The 27,314-nt window shown below is 43.4% G+C and overlaps 1 protein-coding gene across 1 annotated transcript in view; it reads left to right on the top strand.

The window, feature by feature from the left end:
- CSTF3 (cleavage stimulation factor subunit 3) overlaps positions 1–27,314 on the top strand; it is a 1,368,849-nt gene that overhangs the window by 650,940 nt on the left and 690,595 nt on the right. The window lies entirely within an intron of this gene.

The raw sequence follows: 27,314 nt of genomic DNA on the forward strand, positions 1-27,314 counted from the left end.
TCAGCAGTGGTTTCCTTGGTAACTCCAGCTGCTGTTAAATGTCTGGTAAATGTTACTCCCTCCCCCTCTGACAAGGATGGAAAAGCTTTAGAAAGATGGTGGGGGATGGGGGGGGGGGTATTCTTCTGCAACAGTTATTTTTCTAATTCTTAATTGTGAAGCTCACATGTTAAATTTTATGCCTGCCTCTTGAGAATGAGGAACATTATGACTTGTCTTCCATCTGTGGAAAATCATCTTTGTATAGTCTTTTTGCTGGTATGTCTCAAGTGACTAAACATTATTTGAAGCATGCTTATCAGGGCCAGTGTTAGCATTTTGGGGGCCCCCAGCAAATGTCATATTCAGGGCCCCCTAGACACATCCGTCAAAGTATCACCCTGTCACTGCCATGGCTCTGAGGCAGGCTTTTAGTTCACGCTGCAAACTTTTAGGTGTAATGTGTACAGACTGACCTGTAGCTACAGTGCTCTTCCAGTACAACAGGCATATGTACCACACTATGTTTGCCCATTAGGTGAAATGTCTGTATGCTCTTAAGTGTATTTTAATTTTTTTTTTCTTTTTGCATAATCTTTTCATCCAGTGATGATTAAGGAAAAAAATTCAGTGTTGCTGTTCAGCTTACATTTTCCTTGTATCCTTTGAGCACACCTTTCCTGACCAAGACAGCACAGTAATAACCGTTTAGGAAATAACACTGATAAATCAGGACCCAAGAAGCCATAGGGTTATAGGTGTTCTGGGATGCATTTTAGAGCATTTTCCCAACTCTTTAATCCAGTGGTGTATTAAAAACCATGAGTAAGAAAAGCATGTCGGTCCTTTTTTTTTTTTTTTTTTTTCTTTTTCTTTCAAGGAAGATGTAAGTTGTGCCCAAAGCTTAATATTCAAAGATGACAGAATAATAGCTCACAACAAACTAACAAGCCATTTGTTGTCTGGATACAGAGGTCCAATCTGGGAATATGGACTGCCTCTCTAACCCCCCAAAAAAGGCAGTCCCTGCCTATGCATCCCTCTAGTGTTAGACTGAGATGAAAACAGGGGTTCAAATTGCCATAGTCATGTGTTTCAAGTGAGTGCTGACATAAATACACATAACATGCCTCCTTACTACTCAACCCTGACCATCAAAGGCAGCTACCTGCCAGCTATTTTTTCAATTTCATATCCGCATATGCCTGATATGAAATTGAAAAAATAAAGATTATAGTAATGTATTCTACTTTGTTGCTCCTAGACAGTACACTGCCCCTACACAAACTATAGTAACCTTCTTTGTACACCTGAGAGGTCTGTTAGAAACGTTAAAGAAACAATGACCACACTGTCCTCAGCACAAACAAAAGCTGTAATCACCTCATGTGCAAACCTCTATGGTTTGACTTTAATGAAAATTAAAGAGGCAACCACAACACCCCCCAATAACCTACAGCAGCTTTCTGTACATACACATGTGAGCAGGACTGATTTTGGAATGGGTGCAGTTGAGAGCAAAGGGCATTATCAGCTTTATCCTAACAAGTTCAGCCCTTTCAGATTAGAGAGTTGTCTTTCGGCTTTTCCCGGTTAGAGTAATCAGATAATTAATACATTTTTTCTCATTTTTCACCAACCGGCAACAACTCTTGTGAGGCCTTTACAACAGTCAAGGATGTATAAATCAATTTGTACGGTCTGTGGAGTATGGGCCACCAGACTCCTTAAAGACTGATGTGTTGCAGATATATTTTATGCATTACTTTTGAAATATAATTACTTGTTAGCTACATTTTTCATTGATATCCAGAAGAATAATGTACGTGTCCTGGCATTACTGGGTGTATACAGAGAGAAAAAAATCTGTGATATTTTTTACAAATACACAGAAAAGCCATAGCAGTATTAGCTTTGTACTTATTTCTGCAAGTAGCAATACATTGTGTAATACTGGTACTGCTATACCAGATCAGTGAATGCTGTTGAGCAATTGTCAAACAGCAGCAGGGGTGAGTTATTTTTATTTACCTTGGTGAGGAGTAATGCATGCCTGTTACTGTCTGATTTCACAGACCTTCCCTAATTTTGCTCTGTCCTTCGTAAAAAGTTTGATTTGCTAATAAATCATCCAAGATTACAGACCGCCAATAATTCCAGGCATCAGACGTTTGTACTTATTGTCCAAAAAATGCATGTTGATGCAAAGGGTGTTATTTTATAAGTGACAGAGTAGTATTTAAATGTGTTCCTGACTATGAGCCTTTATTCTGCTATTATTTTTTGGTTTTGTGCTGAATTCTTCTGCAAAGAAGCTGAGAGTTGTATCTGGTATTCTACCAGTATTTGTAAAACTCCCTGAATGAAAAGACATCCCTGAAGATTGGAAGCATCAGCTGTTCGTAAAATTCAAGGTTTGCACTCAAATCAGTTACTCCAGCCTGCTGATCTCTCTACTGCTTACCTTGCTTATGTTCATTATCATCTTTATCCTAACAGGGTCATACCACAGCTCTTTTCAGGTTAAAGAGCATAATCAGGAAATTAATGCATTTTCCTAATTTTTCCTTACCATCAGCTGATTTTGTGAGGCCCCACACAGTCGAGGATGATTAAAGGGCCCCCTTTCAGCCACAGGTATTGTAGGTGTACCTAAAGATGGTTATGTTGTTGTTTTTTAGTGGAGAGAATATCCACCAAGCGAGGTTTAACCAAGCCAGAGGCACTGTCAGTGGTAAAATATTTACTGGAATTGTGAAGGCTGTTACTTGATAAAACACTGTTACTATAACCAGAGATATCTTTGAATTTTAAAGGAGATATAAATAAGAGTCATTACCCATCTGGTTTATAAAGTATACAATATTGCTGTACTAGTTTTTGTTAGTTTGTTAGACATGTTTCAAAATATCAAAATAAGATAACTTGCTGTGGTTGGGGGCCCCCAGCGACCGCAGGGTTCGCTGGTGCCTAAATCTGGCTATGATGCTTATACATCAGCTGATGCCACTTCCAGGGCTCTTGCTTCTAGAACTTTTATGATGAGGTTTGTTTGGCTGCATTCACTAACCCTTCCTGATGTATAAGCTGAAATTTTGAATTCTCCCTTAGCATGTATTTGGACCATTTGCTGTAGAGGTCTTTAGTGTAATTAGGGAGGGAAGCTGATTCAGGGAGTTTCTCAGATTTTTCAGCCTCTCTCCTTCAAATTTGTCAGCAACATTTTACAAAAAGCAAAATAGACGCAGCAAGCTGGTGGTAGGCAAACTTTTAACAAGCAACAGCCAAGGAGCTTCCAAAAGGAGGGAGGAGTTTCTAGAAGCGAGGGCAGTCTAATAAGTCTGACTATCTACAAGAATACCGTTCCCACCCTGGCAAGTCTCTGATTCTTCCCAAAAGTCTGGCAGTCGGTTTCTTTCTTTGGTAACAAAGTCTCACAGAAATGGGTTCTGAGAGTGATTCAGGGATATGGGTGGCAGTGGGAATTCCCCCCCCCCCCCCATTTCAGGAAATTCCTTTGCATCCACCAGATGAAACTTTTTTCCCTCCTGTCATTCAGCATCTGCTAACTCAGGGTGTTTTAAAAGATGCTTGTTGTTGTATTCCTATAGTTTAGATTCTTGAATGTTTATTAAAGTCATGAGGAGAAGATTAACACTTGCACACCACCTCCAGCCTCACATAGACATATTAAACCAGCACTGGCAAAAAATACACATAAATACACAAAAATCATACTCTGAGGCTCTAAATAAAAACCTGCAAAAGCATCAGTGACCTTCAAAGCAGACACCCAAAAAACCTCCACCTCCCATCACATACCAGACAATGCATAAAACACAAAATCAGTGTGCTGCACAATCACAGCCGTTAAGGCGAAATAACATACCTAACACATTAGTAATAGGCGAGACTGTAGTCAGGCACACTGACGTCCCACTCACTAGGCTGGGCTGGACAAGGAGAAGGTTATTCGTAGCTGCCTGTCAGGAGCCAGAATCCGCCACATAACACAGGCACTCAGGTCACTCCAGAACAAATACAAATATGACTCTGTCATTGTTCGTGTTGGTGTGAATGACCTGAGACGTACCTCCCTGGACTACATGGAAGAGCTCTCTGATCATGTAACCCAGGCGGGTATGACCCTGAGTAGCATCCTGCCCTCTCCAAGAATGATACCGCAGCATAAAGAAAAAATGATCAATTTCAACAATTGGCTAAGCTTCTGGTGTCATTCAAAGGGGATCCAGTGTCTGTCAGCCTGGGACGACATGCTCTCGACACACCTCGTTGCTTTGCAAGAGACTGCTTGCACCTGTCACCCTTAGGCTTTCGAATACTGGCCAAGGCTCTTGCTGCCCCCATAGTGCCTTTTTTAGGCAAGGCTCAAAAGTCAAATCCACCATTGTAAACAGCACAAATAAAAAATGAGGGTTATGCTACTAAATGCCAGGAGTTTAAATCTCAAAATGCACGCGCTCAAAGCACTCCTCAGTATGGAGAACGTCAACATCTGTGCAGTAACCGAAACCTGGTTCAAGGCTTCACAGAGCACCCCAGCACTACTGGGCTACAACTCGTACCACACATTTCGGCCACAGAACATGGAAAGAAACACAAAAGGAGGGGGTGTATCCATATTCATCAAGGATACCTACACCTCCAGGTTAGTGGCACAGCATGATACCTCTGAGATCATTCATGTGCAACTAAGATCAGGCAAATCTGCAATGCAAATTGTGGCCTGCTACATATCATGCTCCATGACCCAGGATCACCACTCTGCCTTTCTGGAGACACTGGAAAACATGAAGGTCCTACCGAACACCCTGATATTGGGAGATTTCAATTACCCTACCGTTAACTGGGAAAACTACTCAAGTACAAACTCCCAGGTCCAGCGCTTCCTGGAATTTATCAACTCAAATGCCCTGGATCAGCTGGTAATCTCCCCTACCAGAGGTGAAAACATATTGGACCTGGTCATCACCAACATGGGTGACAGGCGTTCCGCACCGGAGGTCAACCTGTCACTGGTTAGATCAGACAATAAACTAATCACTCTGGATGTCCACACCACGCCACCACCCCCAACCAAGGAAACCACAGTGAAAAACTTTTCTATAGCAAACTTCACCTTACTTAAGACAGAGGTGATAAGTTTCACAGCCCCCACGCTAAGGATAACAGTGTCCCAGATGCAGGAACCTTTACAAATGCACTCTGAGCACCTACAAGGATGCATGGATCGTTCATCCCTAGCAAAACCAAGAATCACTCCCCTAAGAGAAGGAAACCAGTCTGGTGGACCCCTGCCATAAACCAGCTATACAATAGAAGGAAGAAACTAGTTCAGAAAAAAAGCAAATCCCAAGAAGGAAAGACATCCCTGATCAGTATCAGTAAGAAACTAAGGTCCCTCATAAAATCATCTAAGGCTGACTTCGAAAGAAAAATAGCTAAGGATTCAAAAGATAACCACAAAGCCTTCTTTAGCTATGTCAAGAATCTAAGTGGCAACTCTCAGATATGCTCTGAGCTAGTGCAAAATAGCACAAAATATACTGAACCTACTGATATTGCCAACATCCTGGCAGATAGATTTATTGCAAACTTCACCCCCCTCTCACCCACAAAAGGGCCCACAACAGTACCAGAAAAGTGTACTGTCCCGGAAATCACAGACGCACAGGTGAAAACATCCCTTTCAAAAGTCAAAAGCACAGCGTCAGTGGGGCCAGATGATGTCCCAGGCTGTATCTTGCACAAACTACAGAACGAACTAACCCCCACCTAAACACACTGTTCAACCTCAGCCTCTCCACAGGCTGTGTGCCCATAGAATGGCGCACAGCAATGGTTATTCCGCTCCACAAAGGAGGGGCCATAACTGACCCTGGTAACTATCGCCCCATAAGTCTGACTATCCTGGTCTGCAAGGCTGTGGAGCGCATCATCATGGAACTCATTAACAAAGACATTGGGAACCTCCAAACACTTGACCTGACCCAGTAAGGCTTTAAGGGCAGATCATGCCCACTAAACCTGTTTAACTTCTTTGAGAAAGTCACCAAGGCCATAGATGAGGGGAAGGTGGTTCACACAGGTCCGACTCTAAACCAGTCACAACTGGTGTCCCACAAGGCTCGGTCCTGGGACTCCTACTGTTCGGCATATACTTCTCAGAATTGCAGGCAAACACAGGAGGACTATGGCTAACCAAGTTCACCGATGACCGCAAACTGGGAGCCATAACTGACTCTCCGGCTGATATGGACATTCTCCAAAAGGGCCTTACTGAGACGGACACCTGGTGTCAAAGTCATGGTCTCAAGCTAAATGCCAAAAAATGCATAGTCATCCCATTTGGGAAAAACAAAACACCCATGAATTACCACATAGGTGGCAGCCCCCTTAATACAGAAGAGGTAATAAGAGGTCTGGGGTCCCAGGTAGATAGTAATCTCTCCTTTGACAATCATATTGCCAAAGTAGTTATGAAATCATTCTATGTAACCCATCTAATTACTAAAGGGTTCGCATCTAGAAATAGAGGTTATAGTGCCCCTCTACTAGTCACTCATCAGACCCATCATAGAGTACAATGCCCCGTTTGGGATGTACCTCACAAAACACTTCCAACAGCTGGAAAGACCACAAAAGTACCTCACCAAGAGGATTACTGGCCTTAAACATATGTCCTATGCAGCCCGACTGGAAAAACTCCGACTGTACTCAGTGGCATATCGCTTACTCAGAGGTGATCTCTGCCTGACTTACAAAGACGTGTCCAACTCAGAATTGATGGATATGCTCCACCTAAAGAAATCCAAGTCACGGTGAGACACTCGCTCTAGTGAGCTAAACCTCGCCACAACAATAAATAGAACATGTTGGAGGGATAGATTCCTGTCACAGACACTCCCCATACTTTGGAACAAAATTCCTAACTACATTAGGCAGAGCCCCTCACTAACATTCTTCAAGAGAAACCTTGACGAGTGGATGGGTAACAGAAAATACACTCCTGGGATCACTTCATTGGCTCTTCTTAACAGAGGCTCAGTTAATTAATTAATGGGGCGGCGAAAGCTGACACACTCTGGCTAGGCTTATAAATGCCCTTGGGCAGATAGCCTAGTACCTACCTATGAACCTATAAGTTTTCAGTGTCTGAATCGCATTTTGAATTCACTGCATTACCCTTTCAGCTATCCACTGTTCCAAGCTTTTCCCCAAAATGTCTTGCACCATTAACAGCCTACTGCAGACTGCAAGGTGTTCACATTTTTCCTTATTTAGAAGATGTGCTTGTTTTTACAGTCTGTCAAAGTTTCAGGAATCTCTCACTTGGGTGAGAGGTAATTTGCACAGACTTTTGTTTTGGGAGAACAACCAAAAGTCTTGCTTGGTGTCTTTTCACAGGATAGTTTTCCTAGGTTTATTTCTAGATACATTAGTTCAAAAAGCTTTTATTTCACAGGGAGAAAAGTAGGTCTGCATGTAAATCTGATTCTGAGTTTTTCCATTCATACCAGGGTCCCAGCAAGGGAATTCCTCGGGATATGAGGATTTATGGCGTCCATGATTCTTCAAGCCAGAATCCACAGGAAAAGCATTCAGTAGTACCTAAAATAAGTATGGTTCCCAATATCATTCTCTGACATACAAGACTGTCAGCAATAGAAAGTAAAAATTCATTCGTCAGACATAAGACGGAAGATTTATTAACACAAATATAGTTTATAAACATTATTAGTGAGGAAGGTTCCAAACATGGTTTTAGTCAGAGTTATTCAAATAATTTTTATTAGTAAGAGTGGGGGAGATGTATTAAATACTGAGCTTGCTGAATTTAACTGGATAAACTATTTTAGGGGTGGGAGTTATCTTTGCTTAAATGCTGCAGTTACTATTAAGTCAATTTTGAATTTCCATTATTTTATGTATATACCTAAATACATGATCTGATGTTGTTAATCTTCATTCATTCATGATGGATGGATGGATGGGTCTCTGTTCCGTCCTCTGAACCGACTCTGCTGATATAACAAGCTCATGCCAGCCAAAACTCTCAAGCTAAGGTTACCCACAGTGCCCCTCTCCTCATCTCCTCAGATTGCATTTGCTGCGTAGAGTTTCATGATGCGTCAGGCCAGCTCTCAAGCTAAGTGTTTTGTTTTTCTCTCAATATTTGTAAATTTACCTTTTATAATCTTCTGTAGGCCTCCTGTATCTGAATCGTTTATAGTTACTGATAGTTCCCTTCCTGTGTGAGTGAATTTTTTTTCCTTCCTTTTTACCTTGTTGGTATTTCTTCGTACCATCGTTGGTACAGGTCCTTCCCTTCTCCTTACCTTTTGGTAATTGAAATACCATCGCTGGTGTTCTCCTTTTCTCTTCCCTTTACCCTTTGTGTATAGTTTTTGTTTACCATTGTTGGTAAATCAAAAAAAAAATCCTTCCCTTTTCTATGTGCATGTGTGTATGTATACTATTCATGACAGGATATTTCTTCTTGTTTAACTACTGTTTAATTGCTGTTTAATTGTTAACTGGATTTTTCATAATGGCTGACAGGGGCACTACTGGTTTTTAAATAGTATGATAAATGTGGCAGGAAGATGCCAAACTCTGATGGGCATCTCTACTGTGTCTGTTGCCTAGGAGCATCACATTTGAAGGTTCAACCTCCATGCGAGCTCTGTAAGGGCTTTAGTGCCCGCACCTTAGCTTGAGCGCAAGAACAAGTTAATCTTAAAGGGTCTGTTAAAAACTCCTTTCTCGGAGGCTTTATCTGAGGCGGAGGTCTCAATCCTTTCTAAGAAAGAGACGAAGAGGAGGATCCATTCAGTACCATCGTCTCCTCAATCCCAGGAATAAAAAAAACACTAAGGCCCAGGTTCATGCGGAACTGAAACCGAAACATGCCAAAATGACTTTGACACCTACCTCGCACCGGAGTCTAAACTCCATCCACGATGCCATCCTTGACTACGGAATTGACGAACATTACTTTTCCCATGATACCAACCCCTTCCACGGTACCACAGACCCTCTCAACACCAACAATAGCCTTTCCCTTTCAAACTCCCCCCCCCCCCGTTATTACAGCCTTCTGGTTTTCCGACCACTGTGCCGAATGTCGTGACACTGGCTAGGACTCTATATTCTCCGTCAATTGACCCCTTTGTTGGACAATAGCTAATTCCATTCCTTGACTGGCCTGAATCTCCATCGGGGATGTCAGCCTATTCCACCAGCAGACTTTTGGAGCTCGATGTAGTGAGACTTGTGGATCAGCTCTTAGCAGCCAAAGGCATCCCAACTCTATCTAGGACCTCCCTCCCACCAAGAGCAGAGGGTTTTTCGCCACATACTCCAACCTATGCTCCTCCTTCAAGCTCCCCACAGGTCTTCGAGCCCTCGATGCCTATCCCGGTGCCAGTTTCTTCGGTTTCACTAGTAGATCTTACCGTGGTTCCAGCACCAACTTTGTGAACCTCTGCTCAGTTGGAGCTGACCCACCCTCGCAACCATGACTGATCTTTCAGCACCGTGAACCCTAGTATGGCAACAATATTTTTTACTGTGCTGTGTACGGTTCTGGTTGCTTTGGCAGCTTTGAGTCCTCTTGTGGCTCCTCCCCTGGAGGTGGCTTTATCTGTCTTTCTTGGTTCCGTGCTCCCATCCCTCTTCGTGCTGGCCTGCCTTCCAGGTCATGGAGAGGACACTCGCCTTGGCAGGCTTGCAGTTGGCCCCTTCGGCTCCAGAATGTCGCATATACATATCCTCTGGTTCGCAGCTGACACCATCCACAACACTGGAACAGCGCCCATGGGAGCAGCAAGATACTCTACCACAGGGCAACCCACTCTTAGGAGTCTTCTTCAGACATTCCCCCTGAAGAGAGCCACCCCATAAGAGGTCATGCAAGAGAAAGCATGTTGATTCCCCTGAGGAATCTCTCACCAAAGATGCAGGTTATGATGAGGGGATGGGTCCCCACGGTCGCCCCCTGAGGATGTCTCCTTTCGAGACATGCTGGAGATTCTGAAACAGAGGGGTGACTGGAAGCCCCACCAATCCTTCCTCTGAGGAATCTGTATTCTTGCAGGCATTCCGTGTTCAACCCTCTACTTCCTGAGTGACCCTGCCTGTGGATGAGTTGGCCAAGTTCATCGTGCAGTGCACCTGGAAGGCCCCTGACAACATCGAGCCAATCCCCGGAGACTGGACAAAATACTCTCCCCTCCAAAGGATCAGCCCCATTGGTCCAAAGGCTTGGCAGTAGGATGCTATGGTGGTGGCGGCGGCAACCACAAAGAAAGAACTCTTAGAGGAGAGTCCTGCTGTCCGTCCTCCAAACAAGGGAGTCTTGGACTATGGATAGACTAGAAAAGCAGGTTTATGCTTCAATGACCTTTGCCATGCGGTCGTTGAACTATTCGGCACTTTTTACCTGTCTCCAGAGAGACCTGATCACGGAACTCTCAGGAACCTTAGCAGGAGCAATGCCTGAGGCACGTGACAAAGTTGCTTAACAGCTGGCCACCGCGGAATCCATATCTAACTCATTCATGCGGTTGATTGCACGTACAACCAAAGGGGCAGCCAGAGCAATGGGTGCAGGTGTTGTCATGAGATGTCACGCCTGGATGCACTTGTGTGACTTTGCGGACCGTTTCAAGTCTTCCTTCATCAACACTTCCATTGACGCTTCCACTCTCTTCAATCCAAAAGTTAAATACACGCTAGCCAGGTGTGAGAAGGATGGCAAGACCCTATCTGCTGTGGGGGTACATTTTTCCAATCCTACTGTAGGAATCAGAAGAGTGGAAAGATGTGGTTCAGGAAATCCCAAGGATCTTTCCGTGACACACGTGGTGTTTTTTTTCCCCTCGAGCAGAGGGGGGGGAAACTAATCAGGAAGACACCCCTGAGGCAGAGGGAGTCTATGTAACCAGGGGTCCAGACATTCCTTTTCTGGTCAGCCCTACCAGCTATCCTGAAGAGCGACCTAATTGCTTGCCTCTAGAGGCAGTTGGGGGATGATTCTCTCTGCACCACTTAGTCTGGCATTCCATAACAGATTCCTGGGTGCAGACAATTATTACCAGAGGTTATCCCATTCCCTTCGATCTTTACCCAAGGCCACAATGTCAAATCCCAGATGTTCCACCCAGTCAGAGGGACGCAGCAGCACAAGAAATTTGAAAGCTGCTCCAAAAAAGAATCATCCAGACAGACCCATCAGACCAGATAGAATCCAGATTTTACTCAAGGTTCTTTTTAGTGCCGAAAAAGACAGGGGACTGGAGGCCTATTTTGGATCTCTGCATCCTAAACAAGTTAGTCAGACAGACCAAATTGCAGATGGTCACAGTTCAGTCTGTCCTCCCATTTCTGGAAAAAGATGACCAGATGTGCTTGATCTCCAGGGTGCATATTACCATATAAAAATGAAAAAACACTCCAGAAGATATCTCTGCTTCCGGCTGGGAGCCAGTCACTACCAATTTCAAGTGCTTTCCTTTGGTCTCTCCACAGCCCCCAGAGTGTTCAAATGTATGGCAGTAGTAACAGTTCACTTGAGACTGCAAGGATTCCGGGTGTTTCCATGTTTAGACGATTGGCTCCTTACCACCCCCACCAAGCATCTACTGCTTCTCACCTTGCACTACATGCCTCAGCTTGCACAACTCTTAGGGGATCTCAATAAACGAAGAGAAGTCAAAACTAGTACCAACTCAAAGCCTAGAATTCATAGGACCAACTTTCGACACAAGATCTTGCCTGGTCGCCCTTCCTCTTCATAGGCTTCAGAGACTAAGATCTCAACTCCGAGTAATACTCTGTTAGGACAAAGTCCCAGCTCGTTCAGTCCTTCAACTGTTGGGATCAATGGCAGCAATGATTATTATAGTTCCCCTAGCAAGACTCCATATGAGATTACTACAATGCATCCTAGCGACACAGTGGTCTCTGTTGATATATCCCATGTCCTACCCAATCCGCATAATGAACCGCTACAAGCAAGATCTGAATTGGTGGATGAAGCCAGAAATGGAATTTTGGAGTTGTCCTTTCTCACCCTCTCAGCCTAAGGCCATAGTGACCACGGACATGTCCCTGATGGGGTGGGAGGGCATTTTCAGGGAAAGACAGTCCAAGGCGTTTGGTCTCCCTTAGAGGTCAATTTGCATATCAATGTCCTAGAACTGAGGGTGGTGTTTCCGGCATTGCATGCATTCCAATTTGCCCTCCTGTTGGGTTCAATTGTTATCCACTCGGAGAACATGCCGGTCTGGTATATCAACAATTAGGAGGAACCAGATCTTACCCGTTGTGTCAGGAAGCCACAAGAGTTTGGCATGAGTGATAGCCTCCAACCGCTTTGTGGTAACAATGCACATTCCTGGGAATTCCAACACGATTGCGAACAAGCTGAACAGATGCATTCTCCTGCCTCACAAGTGGTCTTTCAATCCTGAAGTAACAGAGATTTTCCATTGCCGGGGTCAGCATTGATGTGATCTATTCACATCTCCCACCAACCACAAATGCAGCAGCTACTTTGCCCTAATTCTCCCTCAGAGGAGTCCCCGAGGGATGCTCTAGTACATAATTGGCCCCCGGGACTGCTTTATGCCTTGCATCACTTAACTCAGATTCCACAATTTCTAAAGAAAGCACTTTGGTTAAGAAGCAAAGTAATCCTTATTGCACCCTATTGGCCCTGACAAGTCTGGTTCCCTTTCCTTTGGCCTCACCTGGTTCACCAACCATGGACTGTGGATCCAACCCTGAGATTACTGTCGCACCCTCAGGGGTTGATCCACCCAAACCTATCGTGCCTCAAACTGACAGCGTGGTACCTCCACTTCCGGTAATTGCCAGGCAAAAATAACCTGTCTTCCCCTGTACAAAAAATACTTCTGGCTTCCCATAAACCGTCCACCAGAAAAATGTATTATAGTAAATGGAACAGATTTGTTTTTTGGTCTTGAGAAAAAGGACTAGACCCCTTTTCAGCTCCGATTAATTCGGTGTTAGAGTATTTGTCAACCTTACTCCATTCAGGAGCATCAGCTTCTACGATCCGGGTCCATTTAGCAGCAAACTTCCATAATGGTTTCCAACATTCCTTTTTAATGTCTCACTGTCTCTGTAAAACTTTCTTGAAAGGCATCATCCATATAAAACTGCCCTTCAGAGAGCCCATTGAATCTTCGAATTTGACACTGGTCCTACAAACTTTGAATTGTCATCCCTTTGAGCCTGCTGCTACTTGCGATATAAAATTCTTGTCTTGGAAGACTTCATTCTTGGTAGCCATTACCTCAGCGAGAAGAATATCAGAATTACAGGCCTTGTGTGTAAAATGTCCTTACAGTTTTCCACAAAGAGAGAGTATCTCTTCGGACTAACCCTCCTTTCTACCCAAGGTTATCTCGAAGTTGACTATTAATCAGTCCATTGACCTGCCAGTTTTCTTCCCAAACTTTTTTTAATAAAGTTGAATATTGTTTGCATTTACTGGATGTACATATACAATTACATTTCTACTTGGACAGGACTAAATCTTTCCGAAAAACAGATGAATTATTCCTGTCTTTTTCAGGACCCAAGTTGGGAAATCAGTTTCCAAAGTCACCTTGGCGAAATGGTTGAGACTGTATTTCCTTTGTCTATCAACAAAATCAAATGTGTTTAACAACTAAAATCAAGGCGCACTCAGCCAGATCAATTGCTACTTCAGTGGCTTTCCATTCTAGAGCTTCTATGGATGATATTTGTGCAGCAGCCACTTGGGCTACCTCTCATAGCTTTATCACTTATTACAAATTGGATTTGGTCTCCAGGGGAAGAGCATCCTTTGGCTTAATGGTACTCAGGAATATCCTTCCATTGCACCTCCCAGGACAAAAAGTAGCTTGGGACGCTGTCCAGCCATCATGAATGAATGAAGATTAACAATATCAGATAAATAAGTTATGTTCTTACCATAACGTTCCATCTGACCTACCACCCTCCTACCCCCTTCGAAAGACTTTTGGAGGTTCGAATTTGGTCCTGGTTACATGATAGGGCATTTGCTCAGACAAAGCCTCTGCTTTCTTATCCTTACGGGCAAACTCGATCTGAGGAGATGAGAAGAGCACTATGGGTAACCTTAGCTTGAGAGTTTTTGGCTGGTGCGAGCTTGTTTTATCGGCCGAGTCAGTTCTGAGGATGGAACAGAGATCCATCGTCCATCATGAGTGAATGAAGAGCAACAAAACAGATGGAACGTTATGGTAAGAACATAACTTCTTTTTATTGGTATATCTACAAGAATGTTTTAATATATCCTTGTATGGCGTTAAAAGTAAAATAATTTTGTTAATTGACTTGTAGTGAGTAATTAATTAGTTGACCTAATTGTATTGAAGTACTTAAGCTTCCCTTTTTATACTTTGAAATGGATAAGTGAGGAAGAGCTCATCTCAAAAGCTTTTTGCTATTTTATGCTTCGTTAAAGTTTATCATGTGGTATATGGAGAGTCTTTGTGTTTGTTTTAGATTCCAGATTTGGTCGCATTTGTATTTCATATAACATTTCAGCTTAGTCTCAGTCTGCAGACATCTTAAATCCCATCAGAGCAAAATGTTGTTGCAAACAAGCTGAAAAGCATCAGAGCAGTACCTCATGAATAAAACTGAATTGGGGGGGGGGGGGGTCTTCCAGAAGTTGATCAGCTGTTGGGAGCACATCAGGTAGATCCATTTGCCTCCATGCACAGCAATAAATTGACAAAATTCTGCTTTAGGACTCCATGCAAGAAGGTCTGGAAAATGAATGATCTGATTTCAATGTTCATTCTATCCTCAACTGTTGGCTTCAGATGTGATTCAGCCATTACTAAGGATCTCGGTCTCCTCCCTTACCCATAGTGTACCAACCCCAATAAACCTCAGATCTTTCCAGAGTAGTGCGTCTTTCTCTTGAAGTTTCCCTTTTTCTTCTGTAAATCTTATTATATTGTTCCCTTACCCCTCTTACACTTTTTTTTTACACAAAGTTTTGTCTTTCTGTTTATTTTCTTTCTTGTTGCCGGTATGTCTGAAAAAGGACCTTCCAGTTTAAAAAAAAAACGTCAAAAGTGTGGACACAAATTGCCCCTTTCAGATTTCCATGTGTTGTGTGTTTACTACTTGGGCCCACAACATCTCCAAGATATTGTTAATAAATCTCTTGATGCTGGCCTATCAACTTCAGTACTCCTGCTGGACCTATCAAAAGCATTTGACACAGTATCACACCCTAAGCTATTATAGCACTTAGAAAAACTTGGATGCTCTCTAAGTGTAATAACCTGGTTTTCCTCTTAGCTAAATGATAGACAGCAATCAGTTAGATGGCAAAACTAACCATCAGAGTACCTGGCAAACACCACAGGTATCCCCCAAGGGTACATTTTAGGACCACTATTATATTAAATATATTCATTAATGATCTAAATAAAGCCTCCCGACAAAGCATATTGATTCAATGTGCAGATGATTCAGCTGTCATTTCCTCCAACAATTTCACTAACCTCCAGAAGATCACCCAGGATGCCGTCTCTTCCATAGAAACCTGGCTCAATGACGCCCAATTAATGCTGAACCCCAAAAAAACATAAACTGCTAATATTCTCATCAAAACCTCCAACTGTAGAATTCAAGATTTTCTCCCACAACAAAACAGGAATTGAACAGGTACAATACGCAAAACTTTTAGGAATTACTAGCGATGATAAACTCTCCTTTGAACAGCACATAATCGATACAGTAAGGAAAACCCACTTCAGACTGGGCAAATTATACAGACATAAACTGTTCCTTGATAAACTAAGATAAAACTAGCTAACACTTTGCTTATCCCATCGCTCTTGTATGGAAGCCCCATCTTCACCAACCTCCGTACATCCCTCAGTAGTAAGCTGCAATCATGCTACTACAAAATAGCAAAATTCACCTCCAACATGTCCAGCTGCTCACACCACTGCAACACTATCTCAAACCTGTCCTGGCTAGAATTTCACCACTATATCTACTTTACTCAGTTAACAGTTGCTCATAAGCTAATTTTTCAACCTGATAGTTGTCCTGCTCTCCAGTCTGTCTTACGCACATACACCCCAACTCGAACCCTCCGCTCCTCAGAAAGACCTTGTGTGTGTGTGTGTGTGTGTGTGTGTGTGTGTGTGTGTGTGTGTCTGTGTGTAGCTAAACCCAATAAGAGAACAGGACAGTGCTTGTACTCATAAAACATTGCCAAAGTATGGAATAGCCTCCCCTCATCTGTTACTCAATTTGATTCCCTAATAGCCTTTAAAACTGCACTAAACACAAATTTTTTAAAAATCCCAGCTGTACCTGTGAAATGCAGTGTAAGCCTCCTTAACTTCTCAAACATAATGTACTCAAAACCTGCTTTCAGCCCTCTTTGATACTTTTCTTCCTCCTCTGAATCATTTCTTCTACCTGTGGTAAGCATCACTGTTACTAATGTTCATTGACTGGATTTGAAAGTATGTTATACTGTTCTAATGTGTATTATTATTCTGTAATTAAACATATGTTTTTAAGTATTCCATATGCATCTCTTCAACTTTATATTTGCTTTTTTGTATTTGTTCTTGTACAATAATTGTATAATGTTTTGTTTAACTGTGGAGCTTTTTTTCCTGGGCCTCCACTGAAAATTGGTTTCTAACCCAGTGGACTTTCCTGGTCAACAAATGTCAATAAATAAATAAATACATTTGTAAAAACTTCAGTCCTAGAGAAGTAGCCAACAGGAAGAATAATAATAAAGGGATTGTTTCAAACAACCTTCAGTGAAGCTATTTCTGGGGCTAAGTCCCCCAAAACAAAAACTAAGGAGCTTCTAAGTCTCAAAGATCCTGTACTTCCTAGACTCCATTTTCAGAGTTGCCAAAGAAAAAGCCAAGACTGGATCCAAAACCAGTTCACATCCACTCTCCTTTGGATCCAACAAAAGAAATCAGCAGATCCAAGTTCTTCGGATGCAAAGATCCTACCTAGGGTAAAATACTCATCAACATTGGATCAAGTTCCCTCTCCTTTTTTTGGAAAGATATCATTTCAGGTCACTCTTCCTTGCCTCATCTCATTCTACCAGGAGTTTGACTGAGGAAGATGTGAACAGAATGAGGAGGAGGTTCCTCTCAGCACAGATACAGATGGGTGTTCTTCCGACTGTCAGCCCCTCTGGTCAGGAAGCCCATCCATCTACCACACCACCACTACTTGCTCCTTCTCTGATCTCTCTAGTTGTTTGAGTCCTTGAATCTGAACCTTCCGGGTCTGTCTGGCTTGGATCCAAAGAAACCTTTATCTTTGGATCTGAAACTTTCTCTGAATGTACCAGCTCCAACATCTTTGGATCCAGATGACTCTCTGAACAGAAGCTGCCTTGTCAGGTCCAAGGTGTTGAGTCGACTCCAGGGTTTTCAGAGCAGTCTCTGCCACTTGGAGCTTTGACATTGGATGGCTCGGCTCCGACTTCCTCCTCAGGGAGATTGCTGTTGGGGCAGAGGGAGACATTGGTCCAGAAACCTGCAGCCTTGAAGCCAATGTCTTCCTTCTCTCCAGAGCAGTCTGCCTTCGAGGTAGTGAAGAGAGTATTCTCTGCTCCGACAGGATGGACGGATCCAACCTCTTGGATCTCCAATCTGATTCCCAAATGTGTCTGCGCTTAAAGCCACATCATTCTACGCCGCCACATCATTCTACGCCACAAGGACAGCAAGCTGAATGCCCCCAGACCACCCAGCAGGGCTTTACGATCTCTTATGATACTTCACCGGAACATCCCACCAAAAAAGTCCCCAGGAAGAGGAAGTGCAAAAGGAGTCGCTCTCTTCACAACAATCACTGTGGATACTGATTTTTATGAGGGAGAAGGGTCCCCACAGTCGCCTCCTAGGTTACTCTACCTGCTGAAGAGCTCATTGATTTGGTCGGCACGCAGGTGTGGAAGGAACCTGACTCAGTTGAGACAATTCCTAACAAGCCAGATCTGATTCTGGCTGTACCTATCTGGAAGGACTTTTGGAGTAAGGGGGTGCTCATGAATGCTTTGGTCGTGAAGGTGGCCACCAAGAAGGAACTTACTGAACAAGTTCCTCTGTTCATCCCCCTTACAAGGGAGTCTAGGGTGATGGAGAGATTTGGGAAGCATGTGTATGCCCTTATGTCACTGAACTATTTGGCACATTTTACCAGACTGCAAAGAGACTTGATCAAAGAACTTAATCCCTTTCAAGGACCATTACTGCTGAGGCTCATCTTCTGTGACTTCTTAGTTGGCTACCCTCCAGTCCATTTTAAATTCGTCCATGGGGCCTGTCTTGCATGCAGCCTAAGTTACCTCAAGGGCAGCAGGTTCAGGCATATCCATTAGGAGGCATGCTAGATGCGCTTATGTGATTTTGTGGAGCTTTTCAAGTCCTCGTTCGTCAATGCACTCTTTGGCAGCAGTTCATTGTTTGGTCGAAAAGTGAAGGACATTCTCTCCAGATGTGAAAGAATGGAAAAGGCCCTCTCTGCAGTGGGTGTACATTTTTCGACCCCCCTCAAGATCCTTTTCTAGGAATCAACAAATTGGTCAGAAAATGTGGTTCAGAAAGTCCCAGGGTCCTTTCCAAGATGCACATGGAAATAGTTCCCCTAGAGGGACATCACTCTAATGAACGACTCCCTCCACATGACAGAGGAGGCCCACAAAACCAGGGGTCCATAGATGCCTTCTCTAATGGACCCTATCAGCACTTCTGAAAGGAGGCCTGACTTCCCCCTCTGAAGGCAATCGGAGGTCGACTATCCCTGCACCAGAGAGCCTGGCTAGATATAACAAGAGATACTTGGGTGCACAGGATTATTTCCAGAGCTTATGTAATGCTCTTTTCCCTTCTACCTCCAACTGTATGCAAAATGTCCGATGTTCCACCCAGTCAGAGAAGAGCAGCAACACTAGAAATACAAAAGCTGGTAAAAAAGTCATCCAAGAGGTCCCACCAGTCCAGATAGAATCCAGAACTTACTCCAGATTATTTTTAGTGCCAAAGATGACAGGGGACTGGAGACCAATTTTGGATCTCCGCATCTTGAATAAGTCAGTTCAACATACAAAGCTTTGGATGGTCACGGTTTAGTCCATTCTACCCTTCTTGGGCAAGGACGACTGGATGTGGTTGATAGTAGTCTATCACATAAAAATTAACAGGCAATCCAGAAGGTATTTACGCTTTCAGCTGAGAGCCAGTCCTTACCAGTTAAGAGCGTGTTCACCAAATGCATGGCAGTAGTAGCAGCACACTTGAGATTGCAGAGGTTCCGAGGGTTTCCGTATCTAGATAACTGGGTCATTATCTCCCCGACCAGGCATCTAATAAGAGCAAGAGATCAGGTACTTCAGACTTGCTCCCTTCTGGGGATAACCATAAATTACAGCAAGTCTCCGTTACAACCGACTCAAACCATGGAATTCATAGCACTCTTCACATTCTATCAGGGACAGCTGGTCTTACTCGCTCAAGAGTATAGACTATCAGATTCCAGGTCAGGAAAATAATTTGCAATACCAAAATTTCATCCTGGTTGATTCTGTAAGCTTTGGTGTCAATGTCAGCTGCTGTAATCTTTCTTCACCTAGCAAGATTTCATACGAGAATTCCTCAGTAGATGCTAGCAACACAATGGTTGGTTCTTTATCAACACATTAGTACAAATAAGAATCACTCAGGCATGCAAGAGATACTTCTGGTAGTGGATTCACTCAGATCAGGTTCTACAAGGCCGTCCTTTCATTCTTCCTCAACCTAAGGCCATAGTGGCCACGGCTACATCTCAGGTTAGGTGGGGGGGGGTCATTTACTGGGGAAAACAGTCCGTGTTCAAGAGATGAGAGCAGTGCTGTTAGTGTTGCAGGCCTTCCAGGCTGCTCTCCCTTTAGGGACAATTGCGATTCAGACAAGACAGTATGTCAGTAGTTTGGTACATCAACAAACAAGGAGGAATCAGGTCTTTACCCCTCGTGTCGAGAAACCCTCTGAGTTTAGCAATGGGCGATCTCATACAACCAATTTCTGATAGCAATGCACATTCTGGGGCAGTCCAATGTGACTGCAGACAAATTGAGCAGGTCCATTCTACTCCTGTATGAGTAGTCTCAGCATGAAAGTGAGAGAACTGATTTTCTGTCAGTGGGGGCCAGCCTTGCTGTGATATTTTTGCTCTTCCCTTAAACAATAAGTGCATTGACGTCTTTGCCCTGACCCCCCCCCAACTTGGAGAATCACCAAGTGTCCCTCTACTCCACAGTTGGCACCCTGGTCTCCTCTGTGCCTACCCCCCAATTCCCAAATTTTTGCAGAAAGCTGGCTGGTTGAAGAGCAAAGTCATCCTTATTGCACCTTACTGACCTCGACAAATTTGGCACCCCTTCCTTTGGCTTTATTTGCTTTACCATTCTTGGATTCTGGATCCAGTGCCAGACATCTTGTCTGAACCGACAGGGATGATTCATCTAGATATCTCAAACATCAAGCTGACAGTGTGGTTTCTCGAATTCTGTTGATAGCCAGAAAACCAATGCTCTCTTCCCTTGTCTGTCATATTCTTTTATCTTCCCATAAGCCTTCTACAAGCAAACTTTACACAAGTAAATGGAAAGTTAATTTGCTGGGCACAACAAATGGACACTGACCCCCCCCCCCTTCTCAGCTCCTGTACAAAGTATACTTGAATTTTTAGCAACAATTTTTCATGAGGTAGCTATCTCCTCAATGATTGAAGTTCAGTTAGCAGCAATCTCTAATTTCATGCTGGATTTAAGAGTTCTTCTGTGGCCTTGTCTAAACGTTCTAAAGCATTTTTGAGAATCACGCTCATGTTGAGATGCGATGTTTGTTCTGAGAGTGTTGATAGAGAAGTACAGAGCAGGTCAGAAGGGGTTGCATTGTGTCTTTGTGGAATTAGAGAAAGCATATGACAGGGTGCCCAGAGAGGAGTTGTGGTATTGTATGAGGAAGTCAGGAGTGGCAGAGAAGTATGTAAGAGTGGTACAGGATATGTACAAGGGAAGTGTGACAGCAGTGAGGTCTGCGATGGGAGTGGCAGATGCGTTTAACGTGGAGGTGGGATTACATTACATCAAGGATCAGCTCTGAGCCCTTTCTTATTTGCAGTATGATGGACAGGTTGACAGATGAGATCAGACAGGAGTCCCCGTGAACTATGATGTTTGCAGATGACATTGTGATCTGTAGTGCGAGTAGAGAGCAGGTTGAGGAGACCCTGGAGAGGTGGAGATGTGCTCTAGAGAGGAGAGGAATGAAGGTCAGCAGGACTAAGACAGAATGTGTGTGTGTGAATGAGAGGGAGGATAGAGGAATGGTGAGGATGCAGGGAGTGGAGTTGGCAAAGTTGGATGAGTTTAAATACTTGGGATCAACCGTTTAGAGAAATGGCGAGTGTGGAAGAGAGGTGAAGAAGAGAGTACAGGCAGGATGGAGTGGGTGAAGAGTGTCAGGAGTGATTTGTGACAGACAAGTACCAGTAAGAGTGAAAGGGAAGTTCTACAAGAGGGTAGTGAGACCACCTATGTTATATGGGTTGGAGACAAATGTTGTTGTTGTCTTTTTGGCTTTTCCTGGTTAGGGGTCGCCACAGCGGAACTCCGGTCCGCTAATGATTGGCAGTAGATTTTTATGGTGCCGAGTTGCCAGCCCGATGCCCAACCTTCAGCGAAGGCACGCCCATTCATGCATGTCTTTCGGAGGCCACCCGACCGTGCGGAGGACATGCAAACTCCACAAAGAAGGCACTCCAGCCGAGAATTGAACAGGAGAACCTCTTGCTGTGAGGCAGCAACGCTAACACTGTACCACCGTGGCTTCTTATGGGTTGGAGACAGTGGCACTTGACAAAAAGGCAGGAGTCAGAGCTGGACGTGGCAGAGTTAAAGATGTTAAGATTTGCACTGGGTGTCACGAGGGTGGACAGGATTAGGAATAAGTATATTAGAGGGTCAGCTCAGGTTGGACGGTTTAGTGACAAAGCCAGAGAGGCAAGATTACGTTGGTTTGGACATGTGCTGGGGAGGGATGCTCGGTATATTGGGAAAAGGATGCTAAGGATGAAGCTGCCAGGTAAGAGGAAAAGAGGAGGGCCTAAGTTAAGGTTTATGGATATGGTGAGAGAGGACATGCAGGTGGTTGGTGTGACAGAGAAAGATGCAAAGAACAGGAAGAAATGGAAACAGATGATCCGCTGTAGCGACCTCTAACGGGAACAGCTGGAAGAAAAAGAAGACGACGCTCATGTTGAGACCCCCATGTAAAGATCCTGCTCCACCATGGGATTTGAACTTGGTACTTCAGGCTTTAATTCGTTCTCCCTTTCAAACCACAGCAAAATGTGATCTTAAGTTTCTGACCTGGAAAACTATCTTTCTAGTTGCGATTACCTCTTTTAGAAGAATTTCAGAACTTCAGGTATTGTTCTCTAAACCTCCCTACTTGATCTTTCATAAAGATAGTCATTTTATGTACCAAAACTTTCCTTCCGAAGGTGGTGTCAGAATCCAGTATGTCAGTCCATTAATTTGCCAGTTTTCTTTCCTAAATTTGCAAATAAGGATGAATATATGTTGCTTTTATTAGATGTTCACAGACCTTTAAGTTTTTCTCTACAGAGAACGTAAGAAATTAGGAAGACAGGTCAGTATCTACACAGAACATAAGAAATTAGGAAGACAGGTCAACTATTTGTGCCCTTTGCAGATTCTAATTGGACAAACCAATTGCAAAGGTAACTTTAGCCAGATGGCTGGTAAATTGCATTTCATTTGCTTATAACAAGTTGGGTCTAACCTTACCAAAACCTTTAACACAGGTCCATGGCAGCCTCTTTAGTGTTTCCGTTTAGAACTTCCATGCATGATACATATGCAGCTACAGCTTGGGCCAGTCCTCATACTTGTATCACTCATTGCAAATTGGATCTGGTCTCAAGGGTAAGATCAACCTTAAACATAAGTATGCACACCCTTAATACTTTGTTGAAGCGCCTTTTGCTTTAATTATAGCATTCAGTCTTCTTGGGTACACACCTGCCATCAGTTAGAGATTCTGATTAACCCCAAACAAAGTTCAGCTGTCCTAGTAGGATTTTTCTGACATTTACTCAGTTACCTGCTACAGCAAAAGCCATGTTTCGCAGAGAGCTTACAAAGCACCAAAGGGATCTCATTGTTGAAAGGTATCAGTCAGGAGAAGGGTACAAAAAAATTTCCACAGCATTGGATATACCATGGAACACAGTGAAGACAGTCATCAAAAAGTGGAGAAAATATGGGACAACAGTGACGTTGCAAAGAACTGGACGTCCCTCCAAAATTGATGAAAAGACCAGACGAAAACTGGTCAGGGAGGCTGCCAAGAGACCTACAGCAACACTGAAGGAGCTGCAGGAATTTCTGGCAAGTACTGGTTGTGTACTACATGTAACAACAATTTTCCATATTCTCCATATGCCTGGCTTATGAAGTAGGGTTGCAAGCCAGAAGCCTTTTCTTACACAAAAAGATCCAGGCCCGGTTAAAATTTGCAAAACAGTACAAGTCTCCCAGAAGCATGTGGGAAAGTGTGTTATGGTCTGAGACCAAGGTTGAACTTTATGGCCACAATTCCAAAAGGTACGTTTGGTGCAAACACAACACTTTGCATCACCAAATGAACATCATCCCCACAGTGAAGCATGGTGGTGGCAGTATCATGCTTTGGGCTTGCTTTTCTTCAGCTGGAACTGGGGCTTTAGTCAAGGTGATGGGACTTACGAACAGTTCCAAATACCACTTACTTTTGGCCCAAAACCTTCAGGCGTCTGCTAGAAAGCTGAAGATGAGGAATTTCACCTTTCAGCACAACAATGACCCCAAGCATACTTCCAAATCAACAAAAGAATGGCTTAACCAGAAGAAAACAAGTTTTGGAATGGCCCAGCCTGAGCCCAAACCTAAATCCAATAGAAAATCTGTGGGTGACCTGAAGAGAGCTGTGCACAAGAGATGCCCTCACAATCTGACAGATTTGGAGCACTTTTGCAAGGAAGAGTGGACAAATATTGCCAAGTCAAGATGTGCCATGCTAATAGACTCCTACTCAAGAAGATTGAATGCTGTAATTAAATTAAAAGGTGCTTCAACAAAGTGTTAGTTTAAGGGTGTCCACACTTATGCAACCCAGCTTATTGTTCGTTTTTTTATTTTTTTTATATTTTTTCCCCTAAAAGATTTGTTTTTCAGTTGAATTGTACAGGTTATAGGTCACATTAAAGGTGGGAAAAGTTTTGAAATGATTTATTGTGGTGTCTCTTTTTTTATATGTATATATATATATATATATATATATCACGAAAACCTGACATTTTAACAGGGGTGTGTACACTTGTTATATCCAGTGTATCTCTTACTTTCTGTCCAAAACATAAAAGGTAGGATTTTTCAAGAGGAATCTGATACCCGTGGCAGCAGTTGGAAATTTTCTGTTGAGACACCATTAGATCAGCATAAAACAATACAAATGTATATTATACAATGACAGGTCACTAACATTCAAAAACGTGCACACTGGTTGATCAGCCCAACCAGTGCCCCTGTTTTAAATGGAGCATATATCAAAAGAAAAAAAGGCCAGTCACCTGGACTTTTTTCTATTAATATATTCCAAGGTTTTGCAGTTATCTTAGGTTAAGAGGTTGAGAGGGTAGGTACAGAGAGCAGAGAAAATACAAGGAAAATTAAGAATGTTATCCAAGCAGCTGTACAACTGCATGGACTCAGCCATACCCAACAGAACTAAAACCTGCTCCTCAAGGAAACACAAACCTATCTGGTGAACATCCTCTGTCAACAAGCTTTACAACAAAAGGAAGAAACTGTTGTCCAAGGGTAAAAAGGCACAAATTCCCAATTGGAAAAACTCCCTCCTTGGCCTCAACAAGCAAATTAGATCACTTGTGAAAACTTCCAAAGCTAATTATGAATCAAAACTAGCCTCCAAAACAAAGGCTTAACCACAAAGCCTTTTTCAGTTATGTTAGGAACCTCCATGGCAAACCCAGGTTTGTTCTGAATTATTTCTTAACGGTACCACTTACACTGATCCTGTTGACTTAGCCAACCTGTTAGCAGATAGATTCAGCGCAGACTTCACCTCCCTCAAGGCCCATTCGACATCCCCGATACTTGTCCCACACCTCACATTTCCATAGATATAGTGTTAAAGGCACTATCCAAGGCAAAGAACACAACTTCCATGGGACCTAATAATATCCCTGGCTGTACTCTGCACCATCTCCAGCAAGAACTAGCCTCTCCATTGATCACCCTATTCAACAATAGCCTAAGTACAGGCTTCATTCCAGCAGAGTGTAGAATTGCCATTGTCATCCCATTGCACAAAGGTGGTGCCACTACTGACCCTGGAAATTAGTGCCCCATTAGCTTGACAAGTCTTATCTGTAAGGTCACGGAGCATATTATGGACCTCATAAACAAGGACATAGGTAATCTCGAAGCACTTGACCCCGCCCAGTTCGGATTCATCAAGGGCAGATCTTGCCTGTTGAACCTGGTTGACTTTTTTCAGACTGTCACCAAGGCACTGGATGAGGGAGTCAGTACATGCAGCTTACCTTGACTTGGCGAAAGCCTTTGACACAATCCCCCACTCAGGCATCATCAAAAAGCTAACACAACTTGGCATAAATCCCTGTCTCATCAGGTGGGTGGCCAGCTGGATCACCAATAGGACCCACAAGGTCAAATTAGGTGCCTCCACCTAAGCCAGCAAAACTGTCACTAGTGGTGTTCCCCAAGGATCTATCCTGGGACCCCTACTGTTTGGCATCTACTTCTCAGAGGTCCATTCAAAGACAAAAGGCCTATGGCTGACCAAGTTTGTGGACAACTATAAGATGGGTGCTGTCCCTGACTCCCCAAATGATAACATACAAGAGAGTCACACAGCAACAAATGACTGGTGACAAAGTCGTGGCCTTAAGTTAAACTCAGTGAAATATATTATCATACCAGTCGACAAAAACACGGCCCCTACTGATTACCACATCAACGGCAGCCCCCTAAGCACAGAACCTGTGGCGAGAGACCTGGGTGCACAGGTTGACAACAATCTCACATTCGACTATCATGTAGCAGCGATGGTCAGAAAAGCCTTTTATGTGGTTCATCTCACAAGTAAAAGTGTTGCATCCAGAAAAAGGAGGTTATTACCTCTCTGTACTCCTCCCTCATTAGGCCAGTAATTGAGTACAACACCCCATTTGGTATGTACCTCTCCAAACACCTGTAACAACTGGAAAGGCCACAGAAATACCTCACAAAGGAATCCATGGCCTCCAACACCTGTCCTATGTGGACAGGCTCAAATCACTATCACTCTGCTTTGTATCATACAGATTGCTCAGAGGTGATCTGTGTCTAGCCTCCAAGGCAATCTCAGACCCTGCTCTGCTAGATATGCTCCATATTTATAAGTTTAACTCCTTGCGCATTACTAGATTGAAATGCCTAAATCTAATACTTGACATTAACAAAACCTGCTGGAAAGATAGGTTTGTCTCCTAGAGGCTGCCCTGTCTCTGGAATAGACTCCCCACACACTTCAAAGTACGTCACTGACCCTCTTCAAGTGCAACCTTGATGAGTGAATGGGAAACCAGAAATTTGTCCAAGGGGTCCCACCTGTATCCCTCACTGACAGGGGCAACAGGTGCTGATTGAGGTTGCTTTTCTGGGAATAAACTCTTGGCTAGGCTTGTCAGGGCCCCAAGGCCATTAGCCTAGTAATCTCCTATGAACCTATGAAAACAAAATAAACTTGCCTGAGTTTTCCTTTTATTTTTGCCCTCTCTCGTCGTACTTCTAAACTGTCTGAAGTTCACAGTTTCTTTTGCCCTCATGATTAAACCACACCCAATCATTGGTTACTGCTGTAATAACTATGTTAAGCATAAAGAGAAAGTAAGATTAAATGTTTGCATTTAATACTGCAAAGATCAAGGCCTTTGAAATCATCTGACAAATTCATGAAGCACAACCAGCCAGCCTTTCACTCGTGGTCCACCCTTTGCAGTCTGGTATTATCCTAGTAGCTGTGGTGTAAGGCTGATGCTTTGTATATCTTCCTGCTTACAACAGGTTTGGGGACAGCTGTACTTACAATCCAAGTTATTGTAGGCATTCTTACAGCAGT

The sequence above is a fragment of the Protopterus annectens genome, chromosome 17.part0, assembly GCF_019279795.1.
Source record: "Protopterus annectens isolate FY-2018-M chromosome 17.part0, PAN1.0, whole genome shotgun sequence".
Classification (NCBI taxonomy): domain Eukaryota; kingdom Metazoa; phylum Chordata; order Ceratodontiformes; family Protopteridae; genus Protopterus; species Protopterus annectens.